The following is a 14549-nucleotide window of genomic DNA, read 5'->3' on the forward strand; positions in this document are numbered from 1 at the left end:
GGCCTGTGCCCGTAATCCCAGCTACTTGGGAGGCTGAGCTGGAGAATCACTTGAACCCGGGAGGCGGAGGTTGCAGTGAGCCAAGATTGTGCCACTGCACTCTAGCCTGGGTGACAGAGCGAGGCTCTGTCCCAAAATGAATTAAATAAATAAATAAAATAAAATAATCAGATACAAAAGGCATGAACTAGTAATTCACAGAATAAATACCTGTAGGCAAGAAAGATATGAAAAGGTGTTCGACTGTAATGGTCATTAAAATAACATTTAAAATGACCTTTTGTTTTTTGCCCATAAGAGTGACAACAAATAAATAAATGGCATCCAGTGCTGGTAAGGGTGTAAGTTATTAGCCAATCCTATATACAGTAGGTAATATAAAATTTTAAATAGGCATAGCCATTGACCTAGCAATATGAATCCTGGAAGTTCAGCCTTGAGATATTCTTCTGTGGGTATTTACTTAATAATGTTGATTTGCTCTTAATAGCAAAAACTAGAAGCTACTCACATTGGTAGTGGGTTGGTTAAACAAACTTTGTCCATCCAAATAAAAGAGTATTATATATCCCTTTTTTAAAGGATGAATTATACCTAAATGCACTGATGTGGGAAGATTTCCGTGTAGAAAAACAAGTTTTAGAAGACAATGCATAGTATGATCTGATATTCTTAAAAGGTGTACACGTGTGCACACACATTCTAAAGGGTCCTTGCCAACCTCCATTCTTTGCATCTTGCCACGCCCACCTCACACTTCAGATACCAGCGCCATAGGGAACCTCCAGCTTCCCTGATGTGTCATGCATTCTCTTAAGAACACGTGCTCTCCATCTGCCTGGACCCCTGACCTCCTACTCGGTGCCTGCCTAATTCCTCACCTTAATCCTATGTTACTGCAAGAATCTGGAAGTGTATACACCAAACTGTTAACGTGGATGTTCCTGAGGTTGAGGTGTCAGGGTATTTTCACTTTCTGTATCATACTTTCCTGAATTGTTTGAATTCCTAATAATAATACATTGTAATTATTTTATGATTAGGAAAAAAGAACACTGCAACTATACAGACTACAACTGAAAAATAAAGAGATCAGAAGATCAGATTTTTGCCTCTTGTCCTACAACTATGGCTACATTCTGTCCTCTGTAAATTTCTCCAGTTCCAGCTAGACACCACCCATCTGTGGACTCACAATCTCCAAATAAAGCCTGAAAAATCTAGGATAGAGGGAGTGAGATAGAGAGGAAAAGGAGGAGATGACTTGCCAGTGATTTAAAAAGACAGAGCTAACTTCCAAATTTGAGGTTAGGAGACTTGAATATTTTCAGTACTGCAGAATGAAAGCCCAGGCTTTGGTTCATTGCCCAGCTTCTCAGAGAAGCTAAAGAGAAATAACCTCACTAGGATCCTAGATACATTGTTTTAATTTACTCTATATTATTTAGCACCCCATACCAAAAAGAACTTCAAAGAATGTCCTTTTGTTAACTATAAAATAAATCAAAACTCAACCACTTAATTGATTTTAGGAAAACAGAGTATATTTGTAAAACCTTAGGTATCAGAACATTGAGGTTATAATCTGAGTCTTGCAGTGACAAGTAGCATTCATGTTAGCACATTCCACCCTAAACACAGCAAGTTCTTCTTTATTTTCTTCCTCTCTGTCACCTGCTGACCTCCCCACCCTCCATGCAATGAGGCTCTGGGCTCCATCGATTATCTTTCCTAAGTGCCCCTCAAATCCTTCCATGTCCACTGCTCTACCTTGGGTCCACGTCCTCTCTCGCCTAGACCACTGCCTCACCTGGGCTCCTTTTCCCGAATGTTCTATTCTCCACATTGCAGCTACACTACTCTTAAAGTGCAAAATGTGAACATGTCCTTTCTCTGCTTTAACCCTTTTGGTGTCTCCCAGAGCTCACAAGACAAAGTCTGAACTCTGAGTCTAGGATAAGGCTTAAGAAGGCTTTCTTATTAGGCACTACCTTGGTTAGAGCAGTGATTCTCAATCCTGAGGTTTAAAAACAATTGTTTTTAATGCCAATGCATTTTGAAAACTCATCGCAGATGATTCCACCCCAAGTAGCCAGATGCCTTTAGTGTGAGAAATGCTGATGAGGGACAAGATGCTGTGTGAGGCCAAGAAGAAGGCAAGTCAGAGGTCCAGAAGTGGATGCAGCCTGGAGTTTGGCATTAACTAAAGCTGGCTTTCTAGTTCAGGTTAGGCCTTTGTTCTTAGGATTTGCACCAAATAAGACTCATTTCATCTCATTGTCTGGTCCAGGAGGAAGGTGCTGGTTACATGCTCTAGTCAGGAACTCTTTGAGAAAACAGTTTAAATATTGAATCTGCTCTGCTGTAAATAATGCATCAACTTATTTTGAAAAGTGAATATTTAATAAGTTGCAGTGCAGCAATTTGAATGTGGAATTTAATCTGCTTATAAAATCCACAAGGGAAAAACCAATTCATATAAATTCCTATGAAGTTTCCATCACTTCTCCAAACATTCCTATATACTGGTTGTGCAAACACACTCTGTGGATGGAACAGGGGCAGGGGGAGGAATTAGACGCCACAGCTTGTTTTTATAGTTTCTCATTTCACTTATTTTTCTTTGCCTTCACAAAAATGAAGTCCAAACAGCATACTTCTATTGAGTATTCTTCTATTTTTTGTTTGTTTATTTTTTTGAGATGGAGTCTCACTCTGTGGCCCAGGCTGGATTGCAGTGGCGCAATCTTGGCTCACTGCAACTTCCGCCTCCCAGGTTCAAGTGATTCTCTTACCTCAGCCTCCCAGGGAGCTGGGATTACAGGCACGTGCCACCTTGCTTGGCTAATTTTTGTATTTTTAGTAGAGACAGGGTTTCACCATATTGGTCAGTTTGGTTTTGAACTCCTGACCTCAGATGATCCACCTGCCTCAGCCTCCCAAAGTGCTGGGATTACAGGTGTGAGCCACTGCACCTGGTCTTCTATTGAATATTTTAAAAAGAACTTGAGAGAGAGCAGTGTCTCTTAGATAACTGTGCATTCTAATTTATAAGTCTCACTACAAGGGTCTTTTCTATTTATTTTTATACTAATTATGTACTCATTGTTATTATTACCCTTGAACTAGACAGGCCTGCATTTGAATACCTAAGAGTTTAAAAATCCCTGAGAGTTACTAGTTGGGTTTGAAATCCCTGAGAGTTACTAGTTGAGTGACTTCTGGTCAATTGACTTACCCTCGCCAAGCCTCTAGTTCTCTGGTTATTGTCTGTGTAAGACTTCTTAAAAACAAGCTAGAAGCCGAATGCATATCAGTTCTTCTCCTCTCTTTCCTCCCTCCCCACTCCCCATCATACACTGTACCATAACCTCTGTGTTGTATTTGTGCAGTTGATGATCTCCTCTTAGGACTGAAATGTATTTTCTTGCACTTATGTACTCTTTGATAATGTCAGTTCAGAAGGAAACATTGGCCCCACTGTAGTACGGGGGGGTACACTGTAGCACAGGAGAGCACTGGTTGGCTGTCAGGAGGCCATTCCAAGTGGCATTTATCCTGTAGGAATTCACAAGGGTTCAAGGTATTGTGTCAGCCATCCAGACATAGGACTTTATTTGTCCTATATACAGATGAAGGGTCTCTCCTTTTGGGGATTATGTATGTTAACCAAGGCTACAGAGACCGATATATACAAACCAGAATGCTGATTCTTTTCATGTATGATGAAAAATATACAATTACTGGTGAGGGGGTGGGCAGTGGTGGGGGTAGGGTGAGACAATTTATTAGAGGTACAAACCAAGGGAAATTGGCTCCACAGTGTCAATGCTTAGGTCATCCTAACAGATCTCTCTCTCTCTCTGTCACACACACACACACACACGACTTCATTTTTCTATGTTCTAGTCTGTGCTATTCTGTTCATGCATCTCTCCAACTAAAGTCCTATAACATTCCAGCCCATTGCCTTGAGTTCTCCTTGGTTGATCTCTTGGGTGTCCCAACTCTCAGATTGTCCTGTCACACTCATGGGGCTTTATTGCCTAGTTTACGTGGGGGTGCTTCTTTCCTGCCTGCTGCTTCTCTCTTCGTGGGTGAAGTTCAGTTGCTATAATGGCCTGGCCTTTCTTCTTCTTCCCCTTTCACTCAATTCTTCTCTTTCAGCCCCCAGGAAGATGGAGTAGCTTCTCTCCTTGGTAAATTTGGGAAAAATAAAATGGATGTACAAAGATCAGCTTTCACCTCTATAGTTTCACTCTCCTTTTCTGTTTTCAAGGCTAACCAGCCTCTCTGAAGACTGCTTTAAATCTTTATTCTAATATGACAATATGTTCAGTCAGCTCTCCCAGATTTTATATACCTGGGAGTTGTCTTTTTAAGCTCCCCCCAGTGCCTCTCAGCTCTGAGTTAAAATCTGTTGCTTTCAAAACTTAATTGTCAGATGCCATTCATTCAAAAAATACTAATCAGTGCAGGTACTGTCCTGGGTTTGGGAAATAAAATGAGAAACAAAATGAACATGGTCTAGCCCTCATGAAGTTCACGTTTTCATTTTATTATCTGGTCTTATTTTTGCATTCCTTCCTGGGGAAAGCCTGACCACAGCACATTTTTGATGGTAGAAAGAGCTCTGAACCTTTGAATCAGGCAGATCTGGGTGGAATTCTAACTCAGCCACTCACTAGCTGTATGTCAGTAGACAGCCAGTGAATTTCTCTGAGGCTTAGTTGTCTTAAAAGTTAAATTGCTATGTAGTTAAAGTACATGATGGTTGTTGTGAGAATAAAATGAAATAGTGCATGCATAAAGTCTTAGCAGAGAACTTGGAACTGGTAAGCACCTCATAAATGTAAGAAGACACTTACTAATGTAATAAATGTACAATATAATAGCCCCTGTGCTCCCTTTCCCCCCTCAACGTAAGCTTCTTGTGGCTGGAACCATGTGTTACACTTCCTAAGGTCATAGTAGAAGCTCAATAAATGTGTCAATTCAACTGGTTAGTTAAATGAGATTCACAATAGGCTTTTGTCTTAATTAGCTTTCTATTTTTTTATTGGTGATAAACATAGCTGGTTTTTTCCCCCAAAGCTATGTAACTATGTAGCCATTGTAAAATATGTCTTTTAATAGCTTCATGCCTAATTTTCTATATTTCAAATATGTCTCCATAAAATAACAATAATTCTTAGCTGTGACTTTGACTAAATCTTCACTAATGTATAAATAATTTTATTGTTAAAAACTAAGAGAATTTAAATTGGTTATTTTAATAGTTTATTTATGTGTTACAATAAATCATACTGGTTATGTATATGAATGGAAGGAGACATTGACACGAAGAGTTGAAGAAAAGGTTAACATATTTTCTTTATGATTTTTGAGTACGGATGTTCCAATGATCCTGGAATTCTCATTGTTTCAAATAAAATGATGAGGTCATTGTAAAAACATCTGAGTTGAGACAGCAGAGTCATGCTTTCGCATCCTGTCCTGTGGAACTGCACTCTGATCTTCAGCTTAGCACAAAAATCGGCTATAGTACCTTCAAACTGATGAAACGCTCACCTAAGCCACATTGTTTTGTCAAAGCTGGCTGTTTTCTACATCCTGGCTTCCTTGTTGTTGACTTAAAAGCTTTTCTTATTAGATTTTTATTGGAAAAGTTAACAAATTTTAGGGTATTGGCAAATTGTTCAGTAAAATTATGTTGATGGTGTTAACAAGAATGTTAAAGCAAATTTTGCAGGTGATAACACACCAATGGTATGGTAGGAGTTGGGAACCTGGGATCCCAGACCTCTTGGGGTGTCAGTGGATGCTCGAACAAGGTATTTGGGATACAAGTGGTAATGGTCCACACCCATATGTAATTTTCAGTCAAGTAGGGGAGGTAGACAATGAACACATAATTATAGATAGATAATATGTGTTAAAAGAAAAGTGAATAGGAAGCTGCAAGGAGAATAAGCAGAAGTTAGCTTTGGTAGTTGGTCAGGGGAGGCCCCGCTGAGGAGACTGAATTGAAGAAAGAGAAGGAGTCAGTTTAGGGAGGACCTGGAGGGGTGATACCTCAGGCAGAGGAGAGCAAGGCAGAGGCTGCACAGGATGAACTTGGCGCAGTCTCAGAAGCGTGGCTCAGCCGGGCTGGCTGGGGTACAGGGAGGACAATACCCAGCGCCAAGTTCTATTTTATTTAAAGTGCAGTGGAAAGCCACTGAGGGGTTCATAAACCAGGTCGGGACTGGAACTGATTTGCATTTTTAAGTGACTGTTCTATATTTGATGTGGAGAACATTGTAATGGGGCCCACATGGAAGCAGGGAGACCAGTTAGGAAACAAAGCGGTAGTCCAGTGAGAGACGACAGTGGCTTCTATAAGGCTGGTGGTCGTGGGCCTTAGGAAGAAAGGTGGTGTAAATCTAAAGATGCATACATAAAAATATCTCCTAGTTAAATCACTGCTTTCTTAAAATAATGAGAATTGAGTGTCTTACAGGCAATGTCGTCCTCAAAACACACACTGACATTAGAGAACAATGTCTCATTTCCACATAAATGCATAGATTTGACGGGTACTTTTCATTGAATCCTCACATCTGAGCAGAAGAGAACACTCATACCAGCCATAAGCACAGGAACTCGGAGATGGTGACTGATTCTCCTGCCAAGCAAACTCCTGTTCTTCGTGATTGGCAGAGGCTGCCATGTGGGCAACAGGTCTGTCTATGCACAACTGTCTTAAAATTGGCTGCAATATTGGGTCTGTGTGGGAGGTGTCTATTATTAAAGGTATATTGGGAAGATGTAGGTAGCCCTCCCAGGTTACCTTGGGAAGATGTAGTGAATGAAGATGATGTGTGTGCATGTGTGTGTGTGAGCGTGCTAGTGTGACTTGCTGCTTTAATAGCTTATGCATCACCATAGCCAGCTATAAACGGAACAAGTTCATAGAAACTCCATTAATAAAAAGGGTCAGAGAGAAATGGCTTCACTTATTGACATAAGTATAAAACCTCTCCATAGTATACTTCATATGACATCAAAATTCCTTGGCAGCAACTATAACAGATTTGAAATAAATAACTTGGTAAAATCAGTCTACAAAAGCTATAGTCTATGAGGCATAATTTAGGCCTGTTCTCTAGGTAATGAATTAATTATACAAAACAGTGTAATTTGGTTTGAACACAGTAAAGGAAAAGAAAACTCAAGACCTCCATTTAACTGTATTTTTTCTCTCAAGGTCCTGAAATCTGTGGCTTACTAGGATTTGGGAGTGGAAATCCATTTTGTTTAGGTAACTGAGATGTTTGAGGTGGGGAGAAGTTAGAAGGAAGCGGGGCTGCTACTTGAGGGTAGAACAAAAGCTGGACCCTGGATCATAGATGCGGAAAAATACTCTTTTCTCCCCTGGGTTGCATGCAGTGGGAAGACTGCCCCCTTCCCCAACTCCAACCCTGTCTGCCTTTCAAATCTTGTTCAAGTACCCCCCCACCTTTTTTTTTTCCTCGAGACGGAGTTTCACTCTTGTTGCCCAGGCTGGAGTGCAGTGGTGCTATCTTGGCTCACTGCAATCCCCGCCTCCCGGGTTCAAGCAATTCTCCTGCCTCAGCCTACTGAGTAGCTAGGATTATAGGCGCCCGCCACCATGGCCAGCTAATTTTTTGTATTTTTAGTAGGAACGAAGTTTCATCACGTTGGCCAGGCTGATCTCTAACTCCTGACCTCAGGTGATGCACCCGCTCGGCCTCCCAAAGTGCTGGGATTACAGGCATGAGCCACCATGCCTGGCGTCAAGTACCTTCAATTGGCAGAACGTAATTTGCATTTAGAATCCCAAATTCAAAATAATCTGAAAATATTGTTTTCAATTTTGCAATAAAGGAAAGCACCCAAGAAAATAGGTTGGAATTGGTGCTGAGGACCAATTCGTCACATCTGTTACAGAAGAGAGAACTGGGGGGATGATTTTAGTGGAATGAGCCTCTCCTTCCCTCAGGTCAAAAAAGAAGAGCTTCAGGGACACTACTCAGAAAGCTAGAAGTGTGTCCTCTGCAGTTTGGGCGTTAGGGTGGGATGTATTCTGACTCCTGCCTGGGGAATGTGAAAATGAGAGACACTCTGACTACAGAAGCAAAGCAATTTGGCACTGCCTCATGATTGGCCTGTTCTTCTAGAGCTTCAGATTCAAGAGGAAGAAAGTAAAAGGAAGCATGAAGGTTTCTGATGGACTTGACGGCCCACATTCCAAAGAGAGCTGATGTGGAATTGATTCATGTCTGTCCATGTGGGTTGTCTGAAGAGGAGAAGGGGCTTCACCAGGAAGAGGCTGGAGGTCAGCCATGAAATTCTTAGGGGTGAGGAAAGAGGTGTGGCATGGAACAGGAGGAGAGTACAGCATTTCCAAACATTTCCCCTAAGAAAAGGAATTGGGTTTATTGCCTGCCAGGCCTGGGGAGGATGCTGAAGGCTCACACCAGCTCCAGACAGTATCAATGGTCCTGCCTTCTTTAATCTCCTCTTTCCCCATACTTCAAAGGTCAGATACTATGGGTACAAGACAGAATGAAGGAAGAGATGAAAGGTGATGAAAATGAGTGTTATGGACTTAATTGTGTCCCCCCGAATTTATATGTTGAAGCCTCAACTCCTAATGAGTTATCTCTAAAAGATAAGGCTTTTATGGAAATAATTAAGGTTAAATTATATCATAAGCCCTTATCTAATAGGATTAGTGTACTTATAAGAAAAGACAGCAGAGAGCTTGCTTGTTCTCTCTACCATATGAGGACACAGAAAGAAGGTGGCCGTCTGTAAGCCAGGAAGAGGGCCCTTACCGGGATCCAAATTGGCCAGCATCTTGATCTTGGACTTCCCAGCCTCTAGAATTGTGAGAAATATATTTCTGTTGTTTAAGCCCCCCAGGCTATGGTATTTTATAAAGATAGCAAAAGCAGACTGTGAGAAGCTAAGTCGCTTCCTCTGTCTGCTGGTAACTTGCAAATGGGAGGGAGAAAGTGTTTTAGCCTTAAACCGAGTTTAGAGTTTCAATGATTATATAAAGCCAAATAATTTTGCTTACTGAATTGAGATCATAACTTGTTATATTTTATTCCCAGAGAGTGACCAGAAGTAGCATGAGATTGTTTGAGACTTCTTCCAGGAGCTGGAGAAGAACTAATCTGAAGAGTTAATTTAGAGTCAATGGGGGCAGAAAATAAAATTGCTTGATGATTACATCCTAAGAATTGTTCTTGTTCAGCATACTGATTATAAATTAGCCTTCCAAATCAATACATCTTGTTTTATACTAGAGACACTCAGATATCCTAAAGGAGATAGAGTGACTCCAGGCCCCTTAGAAATGACTATACCTGGCAGAGCATGCCAACTGGAATCAGGTTGGCCCATCATGAAAACAAAGGAAAATGGAAAAGCCAGCTGACTGGGTGCACTTTTGGAGACACCTATTGTCAGATTTCTTTCCATTTCCAAATGCACAAATGACCTCTCAAGACTTAGGGGGAATTCATATTTGTGAGGACTTGAGCCCATGCAAACCATAACATTTAAGTTGGAGTTGTTTAATGAATCACAGCCTAATTTCCTCTGTTGCTCATGGCTATTTTGTTGTTGCTTAAAATGTTTGCCAAGAAAAGGGTTATATAACTTCTTACCTTAACATGGCAGAGCATATTTGGTAGGTGATGAGTAAACTGCCTAAGCTGTGCAGCACAGAGTCCAGTTACAACCTGTGTGGAACTGGCATTTGTGTAAATAGTCTGACAAGAAAGTTGAATTTCATTACAAGTACTTAAAGCCAAACAAGGAGATTCTGTCTGTTAGCCACTTCTGGTTTGGTTTCTTCAGCTACTCTGGCCTCTTTCCCAGGTGGATAATTCTCGTTACTAAAATAGTACAGCTCTAAGGCAGGCCACATGATGTTTGAATGGAGTTAGGGCAGATGGCAAACATTCTTGACCTTCTATCAACATGAAACCAGAGTAGGTTAATGCCCTCTTAGTGGCAAGAAGACCAGTCTGGTAAAGTTTAAGAGTTAGCATTTCAAATGTATTTGTTTATTTGATATTAGAGTTTGAAGACATTGACTAACATTGTCAAAATTTGGTACACCGCTAAAGGAAATCAACATACACTTTTAAAAGTCTGTATGGAATATAAGTTGCTCAGTTTTCATGCAAGAGTAAACAGCACCAGGTGATAATGTACTGTGTTTTGACCCTCTCCTCTGATGCTAGTTTGCCCAGAAATGAGTAAATGGCTAGCAAATTAAGGTGGGCTCATAGGTTCAAACGCCAATCAATAAAGCTAAAGATAAGCACTTAGCAATGTTGAAGTAAGGAAATTGTCTAACTGAGATTAATTTCCACACCATAAATTTTGTCTGTTTCAAGTTTTCAATTGGATTATTTTTGCAGAATTGTGCAACCATCACCACCACCCAGTTTTACAACTTTTTCATTGCCTCAAAGAATTGCCTCATGCCCATTTGCAGTGAATCTTTACTCCACCCTCAGCCCCAGGCAACCACTAATCTAATATCTGTCTCTATAGATTTCATATAAATGAGATACAATATGTATTCATGTGTACATCTGGCTCCTTTCAGTTAGTATAAAGTTTGGCTTTTATGAATAATCATGCAATGAACATTTGCCTACAAGTCTTTGTATAGATATTTGATTTTATTTCTCTTGGATAGACACTTCAGAGTGGAATTACTGGTTTGTATGGTGAGTTTATGTTTATTTTTTTCAGAAACTACCAAACTATTTTCCAAAGTAGCTGTACCATTTTCCATCCCCATCAGCAATTTTCCAATTGCTTCATATTCTCTCCAACACTCTTTATTGTCCATCTTTTCTATTTTAGCCACCCTAGTGTATCGAGTAGTAACTCATTGTGGTTTTACTTTGCATTTCTCTAGTGAGCAATGACATCCAACATCTTTTCATATGCTTGTTAAACAATCCTATATCTTCTTGGTGAAATATTTGTTTAGTCCATTTTTAAATTGCGTTGTTTGTTTTCTTGTATATTGAGTTATAAGAGTTCTTTATATGTTCTAAATTCAGGTCCTTTGTTAGATACATGATTTGCAAGTACTTTCTTCTAGCCTGTGACTTGTCTTTTTGTTGACTTAGTGGGGTCTTTTGAAGTGCAAAAGTTTTTGATTGTGATGAAGTCCAATTTATCAATATTCATATTTTATGGATTATGCTTTCGTTGTGACTGACTTTTTTTTTTAAATAATGATTCTACCATAAATGGGTGCATGGGAACATATATTCTCCTCTTTCTGTTTTGCTATATCCCTAAAGCAGCTCAAAAGTATTCTACTGAAGAAAAATAGTGATAAGGGAGTTTCAGATAGGCACAGTCTCTAACATTGCTTTGAGATTGGAGAAAAATGACCTTGATTTGAATAAAGGGGAGAAAAAAACCCTAAAACACAGCAAGAAAGTTATTCTGAGATAAATGTTGCATTAAACCTAACATTAAATTAATATTAACAGTTATTAGCAATCCAGACGAGCAGGAAGGGAAGAAGTGGTTAAAACTTAACGTTGTTATTGCTTGAGCTCAGGAGTTCAAGACCACCCTGGGCAACATAGTTGGACCCTGTCTCGAAGAACAGTTGGACCCGTCTCAAAAAACAAACAACATGACATTATTGATTCTTTCTGGGGACAATAAGTGAAAAAACAGAGGCCTTAACTGTTTAAGGAGGGGGGTTCTTAACTCCAGATGGGCCAAGGAGGGACTGACAGTGCTTTCTTCTCTGTTATTCACTCATCTCTTTTCTGGTGGCACAGGATGGGGCTGGTTGGTAGAGTGTAAAAGAGAGGAGAAAAAAGCCTAGTAATAGGTAAAGAAAATAGCGATGTAGATAAATTGGAGTCAGAAAACCCAGGCTTATATCCCAGCTATAGCCCCAACTAGCGAAATTCTGTCAGGACACTTGATCTCACAGTCATTGTTTCTTCCCCTTTAACATGCAAACAATAATTCCTCTTTATAGCAGAATCAGGTGGGGGTGAGGTTGGGGGAGTTGCTTGTGAATGTGCCCACTGCACTGTAGGAACCCAGAGGTCTCTACCACAAAGATCCAGAAAAGTTCTGGGCCAAAGCACCTCTAGGTGGCGCAAGAGTGTGCTAGCATGAGGTCCCAGAAGATTAGAGATTGCCACCATTCGTGGCAAAAGTCAACATTTCCTCTGAAAACCTAACCAGACATTAAGAGGAAGAATCCCAGGCTCATCAGTCATCTAATACATGGAGTGGAATACAGGAAAAGCTCTCTGAGAGAAAGAAACTCCGTAGATTTCTGTTTTTATCTTAAGTTATTAATGGTGTGGGAGATCTTAAACAATAATTGAAAGATAAATGATACCAGAGAACAAATGAGAGCAGAAGAGTTTTGTTGAAATCTAAGCACTATCATTAAAAAAAGAAAAAAGCATGAAGAATTTTTCTTATCAGCCAATTGAAGACGTTGGTTGAGATAACCTCTGAGACTATTTCTTGTTTATGATTCCACCGCAAGGAAGAACTCTTCATAGAAGTAAGACTTTACGTGCCAGAAAGAGTTTTTCCAGAAGAAATTTTAAGGTGGTTGATAAGACAGAGTTGCCCAAAAAATTTCTTTAAGAGGGAAAGTATTTTGAATGAAGTAAGAAAATAAAATAAAGAATTCCTGCCTTAAGACACATACCAGTATTTAAAAATTCACATGTGGGCTGGGCATGGTGGCTCATGCCTGTAATCCCAGCACTTTGGGAGGCCAAGGTAGGTGGACCACCTGAGGTCAGGAGTTTGAGATCAGCCTGGCCAACATGGTGAAACCCCATCTCTACTAAAAATACAAAACTTATCTGAGTGTGGTGGTGGGCCTGTAATCCCAGCTACTCAGGAGACTGAGACAGGAGAATCGCTTGAACCTGGGAGGTGGAGGTTCCAGCCTGGGCAATAAAGAGAAAACCTCTGTCTCAAAAACAAACAAACAAACAAACAAAAAACTCACATGTGAAAAATGCTGAGGACAAGTTTTAATTCTGCAGATAGAATCTCGTTTAAATAGGAATCCAGAAAAAGCCGATAATTTGGAATGTGCTACTGGGGGTGGGTAGCTTTCAGATCGCAATGTTAGACATAACAATTAAATTTGGAAAGCCCTGGATATTTGCAAATAGATCTGGACCTGTACACCTGGGCTTGGAGAAATCATGTTAACCACAAATATTACAATTAAGTAGATTGTCATGGAAAAGAATATTTTCAGGGATTGGAAGTTTTCCCCTCATTCTCTGGGCTTGCAAATCTGGTGGTTAGCCCCAGCTTAGACCCACCAAGCCGACTTATTTGTGGCATATAAAACGGCTGTGACTGAGTTCTAAAATATATGCTTCGATAGTTGAATACGATGTTGTATAAAAACTACTAAAGTAACTTCAACATTCACACTCGTGCTGGGTATTTTTCTGTTCTTCCTCTCCAAGACTGCGCTGCTCTTGGCCCTGGGAGGCTTGTCCTGTATGGATTGCATCAATCAGGGCTTTTGCTCTCTGGCTTCCTGTGGGACCCTGATGAACACCACCACACCTTAGTGTTAGGCATTCGAAAAGAACCCTGATCACATTTATCAACCTCAGGAGAATAAGAATGGGAGTTTTGTTTGGGATGTGTGTGTGTGGTGTGTTTTTGTATGAAAGTGTATTTCTGTAAATAACATTTGTGCCTCCTCAAGGCCAAACTTAAGGGAAAGAAGGAAGGAGAAAATAGATAAATGAACCCTGATTCTAGGCAATGACACCCCTGTCAGAAATCCCCTTGTGTTATGGATGCAGGGCTCTTTGCCTGCAGGTCTTTTTGTGTGTGAGATAGTAAGAGTTTTATTGTATATCTCTGTAATCCATACTAACTGCAAAAAGCCCACACAATAGCAAGTTATACAGTGTTTTTACATAGTAAAAACTACTTATAATTCCATTAGCCAAAGCTGACACTTTACAGTATATCCTTTGAGACTTTCTCTTTTCTCCACTTCTCCATGTATTTATTTGCGTGTGTATATTTGTGTGTTTAATTACTACAGCAACATGTGCTGATTTTGAAAAAACCCTGAATATATCAAATTGTATAGAGAAAAAAAATTGAGTCAGATTTTTGTTTTGAATCAGAAGCTCCTAAAGGGGCATCAAAGTTATTTAAATATTTTTTATTTCAAAATAACATAAACTTTCTCCATACTCAGCCTTCAAAGCATGATGCTCACAGAATGTGGTTATACATTCACAGCTTGAAAACAAGTCAAGGGACACCAGCTTGGTACAATTCTCTGAAATTTCCCCAGCTTTAGTTTCCCACTAGCTCTGTTCTCCTCTTCTTTTCAACGAGTAATTATTTAGTGATAAAAAGCTTAATAACCATAATCTTAGAGGAGTTTTAAAAAGCATTAGATAGAATTTTTTTTTCCTTCTGAATAACTTAAAGGTGTTTTTAAGGAAAAGAAAGGACTGGGC

This window comes from Pongo abelii, chromosome 4 (genome assembly GCF_028885655.2).
Source record: "Pongo abelii isolate AG06213 chromosome 4, NHGRI_mPonAbe1-v2.0_pri, whole genome shotgun sequence".
Taxonomy (NCBI): Eukaryota; Metazoa; Chordata; class Mammalia; order Primates; family Hominidae; genus Pongo; species Pongo abelii.